Here is a 17,578-nt window from a genome sequence, read left to right as displayed (position 1 = left end):
ACATTGATAATCAAGTGTGAAAGATATTAACTAAAGTCAACTTAAAAAAATGTTAGAATTGCTGAGAGAAACACAATTAAACTATTGTAGAATCCTTATTAGCACAGTGTGGTAACAGGCCATTTGGTTGAAAAAAATGACCCTCCAAAGAGTAACCCACCCAAACACATTTCCTGACCATATTCCTCGACATTTCCTGCTGACTAACATACATATCCCTGAACACATTGTGCAATTTAGCATGGCCAGCTCACCTAACCTGCACATCTTTGGATAGTTGGAGGAAACCACAGCAAAGTCACATAGACTTGGGGAGAATGGGCAAAGTACACAATGTACACCCAAGGATGGGATCAAACCGAGATCCCTGGCACTGTGAGGCAGCCGTGTTAATGACTGAGCCACTGTGTAACTATATGCAATAAGTAAAATCAGTGAGAGTTATGCAAAGACAAATTTCAAATAAACACCCTCCGCTATTGTCAAAGCATGTAAAATTTACATTCAATACATTAGATGAATGGAAAACCAAAAAAAACAGATCTCCAACAATTCACGAATGAAAAATAATTAGAAATTTATTTTGATCAAAGGTCATTCCAATATTTAGATGAATTGCATTTTTTAATAACAAATGTAGGTAATTAGCTGACTAATGAATAATTGGAAGTGGCATATGTTTGCAGATGCAGAAAGCGAATTGTTTTCTCTCCTTGTAACACGGCAGAATAACAATGTGAATGTCCGAAATGTTTGAATCAAGCTCTTTCGAACAAAAAACTGATCACTTACGATCACTTAGCCTTTTCACCTTTAAGGCCACAATATTCTCAAATATTTTCCAGGAATTTAGAACCAGCAGAACTAGTTATTTTTTTTCTTGGGAACCCGAAGAGAATAAACAGCAGATACAGTGAATAAGTCATTCAATGCGAACATTCAACTGAAGACAACATTCCTTCTTTTTAAAAATGTTCAACTTGCAAAAATTCAAAATTTATTGTCATTGGTGAATGAAACAATAACGAGATGCTGATGATTTTTCATTGGATTTTGTTGCATGAAAAATCCTTAAGTCTTATTGTGATTACCAGCACAAGAAGTGTTAGCATTGAAGTGAAATATATTTACATTAATACAACTATGTTTCAACAGGTAAAATAAAAATTGGTTGTTACTTGATTGATGAGAAAGTGAGGTCTGCAGATGCTGGAGATCAGAGCTGAAAATGTGTTGCTGGAAAAGCGCAGCAGGTCAGGCAGCATCCAGGGAACAGGAGAATCGACGTTTCAGGCATAAGAAGGGCTTATGCCCGAAACGTCGATTCTCCTGTTCCCTGGATGCTGCCTGACCTGCTGCGCTTTTCCAGCAACACATTTTCAGCTCTGTTACAATGATTGAGAGATTGTACACTGCAATGCATATGAAGAATTAACATGATTCAATATTTCAAAAGCACTTTGCTGTGATGTCGATTGGATATTTATTAACATCAGTAAACTAAGGAATAAAACATAGTAGCTAGCTTTACATATTAAAGAAAAAATGAGACATTCAGTGATTATTGAACAAAATTATTTTCCGAACTCAAAAATATATGAAATATAAAACTTGCGAATTTCTTTCCACTGGATTCCTTGTAGAGATGGTACGTTGATTAATATTACAATCAAAGTGTCAGAACTAGGAAGAGAATTAATAGATCGTGAAAATGAGCATGAAACTAAACAAACAATGAAGTCACTACTGGGTGTTATATAACGCGATTGTAATAATTGTGCCATTATTGTACAATGATGAATAATGTTGGAATTGAAACAACAAAAAATTCAAAACTTCTTTTCTTACAATGCAATGAAAGCAATACTCATTTTGCAGCACGCATGATTGGAAAAAGCAGTCTTTTAGTATGACATACAGTGAAGACTAACCTTTTCGCAAATATGTAAGAAGTTCATAAATTCAAAAAGTAGCATTTGTTGAATTGGCAACAAAAATGGTTATAATTTGAATTGTCTCTTGCACACTCACAACAGAAAAGGAGCTTAAAGATTGTTAGAATAGTTAAAAAAGTGTTTCGAGTGTTATTGTATTACAGTCAATATCCATGATAAATTAGAATTATTGTTTTAAACAACATAAATCGTCGTTAACAACTGAACTGAAATATCAGATATCAAATGCACTTACTGCATGGACTAGTAAACAAATGCTGACTGTTGTCATTAGTCTCAGGAACAATAAGATACTCAGGTTATTCCACTGAACAGTAATCAGCTGATGATGAATATCTTTGTGTCGCTTTATGTGCACTGTTTTGTGTGAACATTGACTTCAAGAAAATTGAGATATTTACATGAATTAGGAATAAATTGATAACTGGTTGTAAAGGATCTTATTTAAGATTAGACTTTTTAAATAGTTGATAGAATTGCTGAGCAAAACACACTTCAGACATCATGCAATAAATGAGATAAGTGATTGTGAGTTACGAAGTTCAGTCACTTCAAAAACTTCAGTCCGGAACAAGACCTGAACCAGTAGTATTGTTTATTACGCTGCTGCAAGAGGGGTGTGATGTCCACTGTCCACAAGACACACACACACACTGAATTTAACGAGTATACAATATTTATGAAATTCGTTCTTCCTCCCTCCTCCCATTGCTCTTTCACTGTTTACAACTATTTCTAATCTAAACCTGGCTGTTTATCTCTGAACTCATCTGGCCTCGTCCATAACAAAATGTTTATCTCTGCCCTCACAAGGCCGTTTGACCACCTCCCTCGGTGGTCTTATTGTTATTTATCCTTCTTCACTGCCATCTGTTTACGTGCTAACCAAAGCAATATTTCCTTTTATTCTTTATTTACACCTAGCCTGGTGATCTTTTGTTTTTTTTTTGTTTCTGCTGAAGCGGGAAACAGATGCTTGTAACTGTTTGTACAGGCATGTCTCGCTTAACCTACACCCCCTCCCCTCACAGCATCTTATCTATTTGACTGTAACATCTACCATTATTTGCAGACACATTTCATTCTTTTATGCACATTTTAGCGAGTGCAAAAGCAATTATATATTTCCTTCACATAGTTTTCATTCTTGTTAACTCAGCTCTTGGCTGAAACAATTATACACTGGTGCGAGTTCATTTACCTTGAATAAACAATTCTGATTGCAGAAGTAACACTGCTTTACATATATCCCACAGTGATAAATATGCAAAGTCAATTTTCATATAAATGCACTTGGATATTTTCATAGCAGTTCGATCTGACATTCTATATAAATAGGTGAGTGGAAAACTAAAACAAATTTCACATAATTCATAAACAGATCAATATCTAAAAATTGATAAATAAAAGGAATTGGTATTTTTTTATTTTACTGAACAAGAAATTTATTTTTTCTCTTTATTGTTATAGCATGGGAGCATCAAGTTCTATGTGTTGTTTGAACTCAGCTCTTCAGAACAAAAGAAAATCAATGAATATCATTACTATGTATATTTTATCTGTATGACTGCAACATTCTCAAATATTTTCCAATGAATAATGATTGAGTGGAAATAGATACATTCTGTTATTAGTAACCTGAACAAAATAAATAGCAAATACTGTGATTATTGGAATGAACAACAGATGGAAGCTAATCTAATTTTGAACTGAAAGGCAATTCAATTGATTCTTAGATATTTTCTAATCAACATTCAGAGCTGCTCTGGCACAACTCTGTGCAAGATGGGAATTGAAACTGTACCTCCTGTTCTGGTAACAGAGACACTATCAGAGCTGCACAACATTCCTTCATAATGTTCCCAACCAGGCTGGGCAGGTCTATAATCACATGCTCACTGTGGTTACTCAAGTGAAAATTAATCAGATGTTTATTGTGATAATTGGATTGGAATTAAATGGATGGATCCTGTGTGTAATGTACTGAAAATTAAATAGTAATTTACAATAATGATGGGAGTTAGCAGATGTCTTAATTAAATATGATTTTTATGATAATTTGCAGAATGACAACCTGACAGAATTGTGTGATTACAGTAAATTGATAAACAAAAATGAATACAATCATTCTATTTGTTCATAACAGTTTCTCATTTTATGAAATGCAAAGTAAAATCTTTTTGTTCTACACGTAAATTGGAACAAAATGATGAATTGGTCAGTCAGTGTGACTATTCAGCTGAAGACAACTTTCATTTTTTCTGAAAATGTATGATTTCTCAGAAGCCACCATTTCCTGTGATTGTTTAATGAAACAAGAAAGATGTCAATCCTTTTTTTGTGTACTTCAAAAAAATTCATCGGAATTTAAATAATTTTGCACATGAAAAATATTCAACCATTATTGTGATGTTAACATTGAAGAGAATTACACTCAAATCATTTCAAAAGTGTTTCCAAGTTTAAAATGAAAAGCAATATTCACAATGATTGAGAGATTTTACATTGACATTTCCTTGCAATAGTTATAATATGGAACCATAATTCCACAGTTACATCCTTTGCCAAATTGAAAAGTTATTAGATATTAGCAACAAATTGATTTTGAAACTACTATTAATGAATTTAAGAATAATGAGGTATATCATCTTACTATTGCACTGAGTAATGTGCTGAAATGAAGAGAAATATTGCAGTGTAAAGTAATTGGTGTTCTTTGAATATCAATGCCTGAGATGACTGTGATCTTTCAAATGAACAAAAGTCAGATATTTACAAAGGATGTTGCAAGGGCAGTTATTGGTCTTTTCTGGGTGTATTGGCCCAACCAAACAGGTTTTTATATTGTAGCATTCACAATAAGAAACATGGAAAATGTTAAAAACACATTAACTTAGACTTCGTAACAAGCACAAAGTGCTGTGTAATTATTATAATTGCTCATTGTTTCTAGAATATTGATAGATAAATTAACTTAATATTTTGAAAGCACTTTGCTCTGATGTTGATTGCGTAATAATTAAGATTGATAAACAGAAAATTATTATATAAAAAGTCGCTTTAATAATTCTAAAAAAAAATGCAACAATTGACACAGTTCAACATTGGGGATGTTTGGTGAGTCATATTTATTTACTTAATTTTTATCATGATAAATGTTTAGATATCTATGTCAGAATAAGGAAATAATAATTAGACCGGGAAAGTGAGTACTATTGTGAACAAAAGGTCGAGTTAATGACATTTGGGTCAAAAAATTATTTTGCTCAAAATGACTGATAATTACATGATTATTGTTCATTGACAACTAATGCTGAAAGTAAAAGAAACAGATTCGAACATTTCCAAAGCAGATTTTTTTTCTTATAATGAAATTAAAATACAAATCATTTTAGAGGTCATATGATTTGAAAAACTGCCATTTGATGTGATATTTGAGATGAAGAATCGTTCTTTTTGCCCCAGTGTAGTCTTTTCAATAATTTAAAATTTAGTGTTATTTGAGCAAAAGAACAGATGGGTGTACCTACCTTGTTTTCCTCACACAAAATAAGTAAAGTCAACAACATTTTTAAGTTTCGTAGAGTTGATTAGCAAAATGCATCGAAGCTATCATGCACGAATTGAGATAAGTGAGAGAGAGACAAATTAAATGTTCAAATGAGCACGTCGATATTTTGAAAGCATATCAATCTTATGAATTATGAATAGGTGGATGGAAAATAAAAACAAATTCCTGACAATTCATGAATGAATAGTAATAAGAAATTTAATTTGTTCAAAGCACATAACAATATTTAGATGAATTGCAATATTTAGGTACAATTGTAGGTGATCAACTGACCAATGAATAATATGAAGTTGCATTTGGTTATTTTGCTGAAGAGGAATTTCGACTGCTTTTTTTTTCATCTTTATAATACTGGAGAATAAGGATTTATGTGCTTGAAATGTCTGAACTAGGTTCTTTCAAACAGTAAAAAAAACAGTGAGTATCATTTCTTAGACTCTTCCAACCTTAAGATTTCAACATTCTCAACAACTTTTCCAAGGAATTTCAAACCAGCAGAATTAGATGCATCGTTTTATTAGTGACCTGAAGAAAATAAGTAGTAGATATGGTGATGATTGAAATGCACAGCAGATTGAAGTATATTTCATGTTGTTTTGAAAAGCAGTTCAGTCTGTGCTCAGGTATTTTCTCAGGAATATTTGGAGCCGCTCTGACACATCTCTGCTGAAGATGGGAATTTAAATCATTCCTCCAGATCTTGTCGCAGAGACACTGTCAGAGCTCCACAAGGACGCTTCATAATTTTCCCACCCCGGAAGGGTAGGACCATAGTCACATGCTTACTGTGGCAACACAAATGAAAACGAATCATATGTTTATTGTAATAATTTGTATGGGAATTAATTACATATTTCTTGTGTGTAATGAACTGACAAAATGAATGAGTAATTTACAGTAATGATGTAACAAAGCAATAATGACTTTAATTAAATATGAACCTCATGAAGTTCCATGATAGGAAAAATGCCTAATCATTTGATCATTGTACACTAATGAACAAAGATCAATAAAATACTTCCATATGTTCAAAGCAAGTTTTCACAGAATAAAAAGAAAATTAAAATGCTTTTGCAACATAAATGAATAGGAAAATAAATGAATTAGTCACACAATGCGACTATTCATCTGAAGACAACTTCCCTTCTTTCCAGAAATGTTCACTTCCCAAAGTTCAAAATATATTGTGACTATTTCATGAAACAATAGAGATGTTAGTTCCTTTCGTTGTACTTCAAAACGTCGCAAGAATTTTAAATGATTTTGTTCCATGAAAAATGATCAACTTGTACCGCATTTATAAATACAATAAATGTTAACATGTAAGCAAAACATAATTAAGTCAATTCAACTTTTGCTAGGGTTAAAATAAAAATTGATATTTACAACACACACTGCAAATCTTTACATTATTTCATACATGAGCCATAATTCCATGAGATATACCCTGAACTATATTGAACAATGATTAGATAATAGCAGCAATTGGTTTGTCAAAATTCTATCAGTTAATTTAAGAATACTGAGAAATCTTAGTTGATTATTTCACTGAACAATGTGGAGAAACGACCAGGAATTATTCTAATGAAAAGTAATTACAGTTCTCTGAACGCTTCAGGCTGAGATTGCCGTGATCATTCAAATAAGCAATCATCAAATATTTACAATGAGGCATTGAATGGGAAGTCATTGGTTCCAATATGGGATTGTTCAACTGAACAGTAAATTGATTTTGATATTCTAGTGTTCGTAGTCAGAAACAATTGATGCAATTAAAATGCGATTCTCACTATATTTGTTAGAAAGATTAACTCCAATAATTGTGCAATTATTGTAATGGCAGTGACTGGAAAAATAACATTATAATCTGAAAAGATAAATTGATTTAATATTCTAAAAGCACTTTGCTGTGATGATTATTGGATATTCATTAAGATCGGTAAACTGAGGATTACAATATAATGGCTAGCTTTATGGATTCACAAAAATGATCCATTCAGTTCTTATTCGGCAGAATTGTTTTTGGGTCAAACATGCAGGATGACAAGAATGACATGTTTCCATCCATTGGTTTGCTTCTTCAGACGTGCTTTTAATTTATATACTTTTGTTCATGACCAATGTTTAGCCATTCCTGTCAGAAGTAGGAAGTTAATCAGTAGATAGTGAAAGTGCGTATGACAGTGAACCTAAGATACAGGGAACTTCCATAATTTTGTGATGATTGTACATTGATAAATAACTTTGGAGTAAAAAAAAATCAGCATGTTCAAAGCAGTTTTTTTGCTCATAACAAATTGAAAATTTTAAAAAAAATCCTTCTGCAGTGCACATGATTTGAAAACACATCAGTCACTCGTCAAAAAAAATCCCAGTCACAGAAAACATCGGCGCGAGACAATAAGACCCTTATGAAGGGTATTCTACTCAACAGTAATTCGAGGACCTGGAACATCTTCATGTCGTTCTTGCAAGGAACACTTATTATTCCTAAAGTTTTATTATCGTAAATATTTCGACATTTATATCAGAACTAAGAAGAAAATGAGAAGCGATTCACATGAGTATTTTCGTGAGTGAAAGTCAAAATAAATTTACAATGCCAAGTTTCACTATTTTGTCTGAACAAGCAGATAAAAATTTTTAAGGTGCGAGCTCAAAATGTTTTCACCTACAGGTTGTACGAAGCCAAAATACATTATTTTATTTTATGATACTTCAACTGGAAGGGAAATCTATGTATGCTGATGTTAGCGTCCTCGCTCATTGTAATTGGTTTTAGCGAAATATTACGTGTGCAATTACTGAAGTGAAATGTAAGAAATCAAGTGTATTTATTGGATGGAACTGCTCACCAAATGTTTACTGTGATTCTTGTTCTCAGAAACAATAAGATATTTACTCAGGTTTTTCTCTTGAGCAGTAATTAAATGACCAGGAAGACATTTGTGTGGTTGTATGTGCCGTGTTCAGTGAGCATTTCTTTTCAATTATAATTATATTAATATAGGAAGGGATTAATAATCGTGTGTTAAAGATCTTAATTAAAGTCATATTTTATTTTTAAAAATACGAGCATTCCTTTGTGCAACAATAATTTGGAGATCTCTGTATTGGACTAGGGTGGACAAAGTTAAAAATCACATTACACCAGGTTATAGTCCAACAGGTTTATTTGGAAGCACGAGCTTTCAAGGCTATGGCTCTGCATCTGGTTATCTGGTCTCTGAGGAGACACACTACTAGAGCGACACAAGTGCCTTTCATGATCTTCCCAGCAAGGAAGGTTGGGATTATTGTCAATTGGGGTTACTCAAATGAAAACTAACCAGTGTTCATTCCGATAATTGGGCTGGGAATTAATTAGACTGTTTCTGTGTAATGGACTGAGAATGAACTAGTAATTCACAATAATAACGGTACTAAGCACATATGCTCATAATTACATATTAATATCAGAATAATTGGAAGAAAGATAAATCGACATATCATGAGCTTATTGTAAATTCATAAAAAATACAACTGCTGAATACATTTAAAGCAGTTTTTCTTATAAAGAAAAATATAATGAGAATGTTTAGCAGTCGGACGGAATCGGAAGAAAAGGTCATTCACTGTGACTATTCAGCTGCAGCATCTTCTCTTCCTTCTACAAATGTATAATTTGCAACAATTCCAAATGTATTCTGATTGATAAAGGAAAGAAAAAACACCTGTAAATTCTTTTGTTTTGTTTACAAAAAATGTCACAAATTTACATTTTTTTAGCTTTAAAATATTTAAATCTTACTGTGATCAGAATTACAATAAATCTTTGTGTTGAAGAAAAATATAATCAAATCAATCAAAATATACATCGATATTCACAATAATTGGGAGAGTGAACACTGCAATATCTTCCCATCAGTTGATGTACTGAGCCATAATTCCACTTTTCTATCCCTTACTGGATTGATCAGTGGTTAGATATTAGCAATAACTAAATTATTAGTATGCTGTCAGTGAACTGCATGTTAATAAGAAACTTCCCAATGCTGTTTGTTCGAAATAAACAGTAATTATTGGTGAAATGTCATTAGATATCTCTTAATCGATGAGGCTGTGATTACTTTGATTGTTGAAATGAGTAGTATTCCAATATTTCCAATGAGCATTGGATGGAAAATCGATGCTTTTTGGTTTAGACCGGATTTTTTTTTATTGTAGTATTGGCAGTAATAATCAATGGATTAAAGTATGATGTGCATCACACCTTACTGAATGTTTTCAAGTTTTCTAACAGGTTTCTAGTCCAACCTTCAGTTTAAAAATGGTAATTTTGGCTCAGTACATTAGTAACTGCAAAAGGTTTCAACTCATCTCCAAAGTTATTAATTATAATTTAAAAAAAATCATAAAATTATCTCTGTAAATGTCATTGACTCTAACTTTAGATTATAGTCAAGTTCGTTCTCTACTTATTTTCTTCCTATTTCTGACACCAGTGGCTAAATATTGATTAGATTAAATGTTATATGAGTGAAACATTAGTTTTCTCTCAAAGATCTGTGCAGCACAGGAATTGGAGCTTTGGCCCATAATGTTATGCTGAACATAATACAAAAGAAACTCATCCCTACTGCTGACCCTTGATCCATATCCATCCAAATTATCTAAATGAACATTAAATAGCCTTAATGTATCTGCCTCCACCACCAACCCTTGAAGTTCATCCCAGACATCTACCACTCCCTGTGTAAAAAATAATTGCCCCTCACATGCCCCTTGAACTTTTCCCCCTAGCCTTAAATGCATGCCTCATAGTTCTGACGTTTCAACTCTGGTGAGAAACTTCCTGACTGACAACTCTACCTATGTATCTCATGATTGTATGGACTTCAATCAATTCTTCCCCCAGCAACCGCCACTCCACAAAAAAAACAGCCTGAGTTTTTTCTCGCCTCTCAAATCCAGGCAGCATCCTGGTAAATGCCCTCTGTACCCTCTCCAAATCCTCCATTTCCTTCCTGTAATGTGGCGAACAGAAGTGAATACAATACTTTAAGTATGCCTTTACCAAAGTCTTATGAAGTTGCAACATGAAATCCTGACTCTTGTAACCAGTTCCCTGACCAATAAAGGCAAGCATGCCATTTGCCTTCCTTCCCACCCTATCTACTTGCATGGTCACTTTCAGGGAGCCATGGTCTTGAATGCCAAGATCCCTTTGAACAACAAAGTTGTTCAAGGTCCAGCCATTAACTATCTACTTTTCCTTAACATTTGAGCTCCCAAAGTGAGACACCTCACACTTGTATGGATTAAGCTTTATCTTTAATTTCTCTGCCCATAGCTGCAGTTTATCTTTTTCCTGCTGCATTCTTTGACAACCTTCTACATTGTTCACAACTGCACTGAACTTTGAATCGTCTGCAAGCTTATTAACTCACCCAATTAGATTTTAATTCATGTCACTTCTATATATTTGTATTGTAACCAGAAGGGTTCCAGTACAGATCCCTGTGGGGAAAAAGACAGAAAATGAGGGAAATGCAGAATTCTTGAATAAATGAGGTTTTTTTCAATGACATAACAATTCTGATGAATAATCTCTGAAGTTGTGATTTTTGTTTTCAAATTAACCCAATATTTTAATTCTCAGTTTACTGATCTTAATGAATAGGAGAAAGTGAGGTCTGCAGATGCTGGAGATCAGAGCTGGAAATGTGTTGCTGGAAAAGCACAGCAGGTCAGGCAGCATCCAGGGAACAGGAGAATCGACGTGTCGGGCATAAGCAGGGCTTATGCCCGAAACGTCGATTTTCCTGTTCCCTGGATGCTGCCTGAGCTGCTGCGCTTTTCCAGCAACACATTTCCTGATCTTAATGAATATCCAGTACAAACTGCTTTGAATATATTGAATCAGTTTAAGTGTTGAGTTCTAACATTATGGCACAGTGGTTAGCACTGCTGCCTCACAGTACCAGCGACCCGGGTTCAATTCCCGCCTCAGGCGACTGACTGTGTGGAGTTTCCACATTCTCCCTGTGTCTGCATGGGTTTCCGCCGGGTGCTCCGGTTTCCTCCCACAGACCAAAGAAGTGCAGGTCAGATGAATTGGCCATGCTAAATTGCCCGTAGTCTTAGGTAAGGGGTAGATGTAGGAGTATGGGTGGGTTGCGCTTCAGCTGGGCGGTGTGGACTTGTTGGGCCGAAGGGCCTCTTTACACACTGTAAGTAATCTAATCTAATTTAATTGTCATTTCAATTCTCACGCCATCATGAGATTCACATTTTAGTTGAATCCATTATTTTTTAATGCCAGTGTCATAATGAAATATTAATATTCTTTTCAGGTCAACACATCTGCAATTAACCAAAATTTTCTCACCCAACACTCATAGTAACTATCTCATTCTCTTTCATTTGAATTCTCATATTAATGGAAGGATTATTAATCAGCCTTATCAATTAAGAGATGGCTAATTATTTTTCACTTCAATATTTCAGTTTTTTTCCGATATACTGCACAATTATATTGCAATAAGGATTTTCTTGTCAACCTTAAATTTGGTTTAAGCCATTTTAAAACTAATTATTGCTAATGTCTAACTGGTTATCATTGTTTAAATGCAATATATCCAGCTGTCGATGTGGAACAATGGCTCAATACATCAACTGACAAACAATATTGCACTCTACAATCTCTTAATCTTAGCAAAATAATTTTCAGTGTGGAAGCTTAGTTGGATTGAATTGGCTAATACATTCTGAGGAAGGGTCGCTGGACCCAAAGTATTAACACTGAATGCTCCCCACAGATGCTGCCTGACCTGCTGAGTTGGTTTCCAGCAATTACTGATTTTGATTCTGAGTTCCAGCATCCACAGTTTTTCGCATTCTTGTACTGATTGTATTTCACTTCAATGCTAACATTTCTATATTTCTGATTATTACAAAAGAGCTAACCATTTTTCACATTAAACATTATTTAAATTTCATGTGTTTCTTGTGTACACAAACCAGAATTAACAAATGTTTGATCTATTCTTTTACAATAAATCTTGAATTCTTAGAAATCACAATTTTGTGAAACTGAGGGAAGTTGTCTTTCGCTGAGTAGTCACATTGAATGACCGATGCTTTATTTCCAAATCATGTGCTTTAAATAGCAGTTTAATTTTAATTTATGTATGTGAATAACTGCTTCAAACATACTGAATTATTTGATTATCATGAAACTTATATTTATTTAAGATCATTGTCGCTTCGTTCCATCATTATTAGAAATTACTAATTCTTTTTATCCATTACACACTGGAACTGTCTAATAAAATCCTAGTCCAATTATCACAATAAATATCTGAGCAGATTTCCCTGAGAGTAACCACAGTAAGTTTGTGATTATAGTCCTGCCCTTCCTGCATGGGAACATTATGGAGGGCTCTGGTAATGTCTGTACTAATAGACCAGAAGGGCAGGTGTTCAATTCCTACCTGAAACAGGGATGTGCCAAAGCACCTCAGAGTTGATTTGAAAATACCTAAGTGTCAATTGAATTATTTTTCAATCCAACATTTTCTCAACATGTATCTGTTGTTCATTATAATGATCACAATATCTTGAATTTATTTGCTTCAGGTCACTGATTAAAGTATGAATGTTATTAAGGTGAGGGGGAAAATTTTAAAAGGGATCTGAGGGGCAACTCTTTTCACAACGCGTGTTTGGCATTTTGAGATGAGCTATGAGAGGAAAGGCAGCAGCTGGTACGATTACAACATCTAAAAGACATTTGGACAGTTACATGGATAGAAAACATCCAGAGCGATATGGGACAAACACAGGAAAATGGGACTAGTTTAGTTTCAGAAACCTGGCCGGAATGCCAAGCTGGGCTGAATGGCCTGTTTCCACGCTGTATCAGTCTAACTTTTTACAATTCAAACTTGACTGTGCTGGGTAAAGGAAAGCAAAAACGGGTGCTAATTCTATTTTCTGACCATGAAAAAGTGACATAAATTTTAAATAATTGTGTCACATGAAATAGTTCACTCTTATTGTGATTAGAAATACAATGAATCCGAGCATTAAAGTGAAATATAATTGAATTAATTCAACTGTGCTTCCACGGTTAAAATAAAAATTGATATTCACAATGATTGAGAGTTTGCACACTGCAATATATTCACATCAGTTCATGTACTGAGCTATTATTGCACATTTATACCTCTTACTGAACTGAACAATAATTACATATTAACAACACATAGATTTATGAAAATGTATCAGTGCACTTCAAAGAAGGAGATATTTAATGTTACTATGTGACTGTGCAATGTGTAGACATGAACAGCAATCATTGCAGTGAAAAGTAATTACAGTTCTCTGAATGTATAAGGCTGAGATTGCTGTGATTATTCAAATGAACAAAAGTCAGTTTTCAAAGCGTGTTGGATGCAAAATCATTGGTTCCACTGTGGGATAGTTGACCTGAAAACAATAGCATTGCTGCAATGGATTAAATGAAACAATGGATTAAATTAAAATATGGATCTGACTATACACGTTAGAAAGACAAACAAATTATTCTGTAATTATTATAAGGATAATGAATTCATAATAAATGTTGTAATCTGAACAAATAAGTTGACTCAATATTTTAACAGCACTTTGCTCTGAAGTTGATTTGACATCATTAAGATCGGTAAACTGAAGACTAAAATATAACACCTAGATTGATGGATTGAGGACAATAAATGAGCCATTCAGTAATTATTGAAAAGAAATGACTTTTGCTCAAAATGCAGACAATACAGAAGTAATGTATTTCATTCAATTAGCTTACATGTAGAAATGTATGTTTTTAATTTATTTAATTTTATCCTGATCGATGTTCAAACATTTGTGTCTGAATTAGGAAGAAAATAAGGAGATAATGAAAGTGAATATCAGAGTGACCACAAGATACATCCATGACATTTGATAGAAAAAGGAATTTGCATAATTTTGTAATTATTGAACGTTGATAAATAATTAACTCCTCAGGTACTGAAGCAGTCCAACCCCAAGAACTACAAAATCTGGACAGTATCCAGGTTTGGGCTGACAAGGGGCAAGGAACATACATGCCACACAAATGCAGGCTGCGACCATCACATATAAGAAATGACCTAACCACCATCACTTGACATTCAATGCTGTTACCATCACTGAACACCCACTATCAACACTATCCTGGGGATAATCATTGATCAGAAACTGAATTGGTCTCACCACATAAACACAGTGGCTACAAGAGTAATTCAACTCCTGGCTCCTGAAAGCCTGCCCAACAGCTACCAGGCACAAGTCAGGAGTGTGATGGAATACTCCCCACTTGCCTGGATGAGTGCAGCTCTAACAACACTCAAGGAACCCATGGCCGCTTCCATCTCGAAGGACAAGGGCAACAGCTATATGGAAAGACAACTAGCTTCAAGTTCCCCTCCAAGGTACTAACCCACCCTGACTTGGGAATATATCGCCATTCCTTCACTGTCGGTGGGTGAATGTCCTGGAAATCCCCACCCCAATGGCATCATAGGTCATCCCACAGCAGCTAGACTGCAGCGGTTTAAGAACACAGCTCACCACCAATTTCTCAAGGGTAACTAGGGATGGGCAATAAATGCTGGGCCCAGCCAGTGACAACCAAATCACATCAAATAAATATTAAAATAATGTCTGCAAGATCAAAACAGCTCCAACGCTGTCCTAGCTGCAATCTCTGCCTCTTCTTATTGACAAAGATAAAAGGTTACCCTGCCCAACTTTCTCATCAGTACAGTATTCACCCCAGCCTTCTCGTATACCAACCAGCAGCATTTCCATCACCAGCAGCAACTCCACTTAAAATATTTTGTCAGTAACTTTTCATTAACTGGTTACTTCAACTACAATGCAATCTCTACAAACAGACCAAGTACCTTTTAGGCGACAACAAATTTTCGAATAACTCTTCTTGATCTCTCTCTGCTATTCTTTTTGGTTATATGAGGTAGGGAGGGATGGGATCACCACAGTGATGTCAGATATATGTAACACAGTGAGACAGGAAAGGTAGTATGGCTCACGTTGACTCTTAGACCCCACAGAGTGGAACAACACAATCACTGCATAATAAACACAACACAACGTTTCAACCCGGCGTGACAGTAATAAAATGTGGAACGGCTGAACCTGTTGGATTTGTTTCAGCTGGAGTTTGTGAGAGTGAGGGATGACATGACTGAAGTGTCTAAGATCTTGAAAGGTTTGGTAAGGAGGACGTGGAAAGGATGTTTCCTCTTGTGGGTCATACCTGAACTCGAGAGAACTGCTTTAAAATTAGATTCACCCTTTCAGGACAGAGATGAGGAGATTTATTTCCTCACAGAGGGCTGTGCAACTTTGGAACTCTCTGCCCCAGAAGGTGGGCTCAATGAATATTTTTAAGACACAGGTTGATAGATTCTTGCTAAGGGACGTTGGGGGAAGATGGAACACAAATCACTAACAGATCAGGCCTGGCCTTATTGAATGATGGAGTGGACTTGAGGGGCTGAATGGTCACCTCCTGCTTCTTTCTCACATGACACAGGACTAAGAGCTTTGTTGAAAATTCGTTCACTGGATGTAGGTGCCACTGGCTATGGGCAGCATTTATTACCCAGAGGGCAGGTAAGAGTCAACCACATTGCTGTGGGTCAGGGATCACATGGAGACTAGATCAGGTAAGGATGGCAGCTTCCTTCGCTAAAGGACATCAGTGACCGAGATGGATTTTTCCTGACAATCGAGAATAATTTCATCAATAGAATCATAATTCTAGATGATTATTAAATTCAAACTCCTGAAACTGACTGACCATGTGGCTGTCAGTGAATCAAATACAAGTGAATAGAAACATTGCTCAGAGTCTGGTTCTGGAACATTCAACACAACCAGGAAATGGAAAGTGAATAATTAGATGAAAACAAGGCCACTGCTCTGATAGGAACAAAATCATTCAATGTTCAGTTATTGACCATAATTGACTCACAGAAAATTCTAACCTGCAGAATCACAGTAAAAGGGAAAAGTAAACAACATTCTTGGCAAAGACATAATGAACCAACTGCTTGTATAAAACAGCTCTGAACAAAGGGGCTGAATCCTCCACAAACTGACAAATCAGATTTGTAGATAGAGATTGGAAATCTTCAGAAAAAACCCCTTCCCTGTTGATGGTGTGTGCTAGAAACCATTCTCAGAGTGATCTGCCACTTATTTCCTTTGAAGAGAATCTGTTTCCCCTCACAAAAGGAGGTGTGTTGCTCACTTACAGACTGACTTACAGACAAAGGAAACCTGATCTGAGACTCGCAGGTTAATTAAGCTATGAGTGACAGTCCACTGCACACAACAAGAGCTCAGACCACAAAAGATTCTAGTGAAACCAACAATGCAATGAAAAAGGCGAATTGCTCTTTATAATCATGCAGCCTCTGTCAATCAAATAATCCCAGTCAACTTCTCAACATTTTAAAACTATTAATATCAATGAATATATATTAATTTCCATTCCTAATTTCCTCCAAAAATGCATCTGATTATTCTCTTCAAAATATATTTTAAATGGTGAATTCCAAATCACAATTCATTTCCAATTATTCTTAGAGCAAAACAACTTGCAAACTAAAATAGTTTTCATGTCAATAATGACACTGGAAACTTTGTTATGTAGTTTAACCGTATGTCAAAATATTGTTTTGGTTCATTATTGAAGCGAAGCTAAAATTAAAGTCTATTTATTTTCTCTGATATCCTTCCATTACTTTATTCCCCAATAACAATGCATGACGTAATGGGTGACAAGCATTAAAATAAAATCGAATTTTCAATGCAAGAACTGGTACAAATAATCACATATTATTCAATTCATTCATTGTCGTTGATTATCAGTTATTTTCACTGTATGATCACGTTAAATTCACTTAAATAATCACAGTACAATTTTCACCTCTATAGATAAGTGAAGTGAATGTCAAATTATTAATATTTCAAGTCAAAC

This window comes from Chiloscyllium plagiosum, unplaced genomic scaffold, assembly GCF_037043375.1.
Source record: "Chiloscyllium plagiosum isolate Xiang-an unplaced genomic scaffold, Cpla_swu_hap1 HiC_scaffold_21, whole genome shotgun sequence".
NCBI classification, from domain to species: Eukaryota; Metazoa; Chordata; class Chondrichthyes; order Orectolobiformes; family Hemiscylliidae; genus Chiloscyllium; species Chiloscyllium plagiosum.
The sequence above is the reverse complement of the archived record's forward strand: the minus strand, read 5'-3'. Positions refer to the sequence as shown.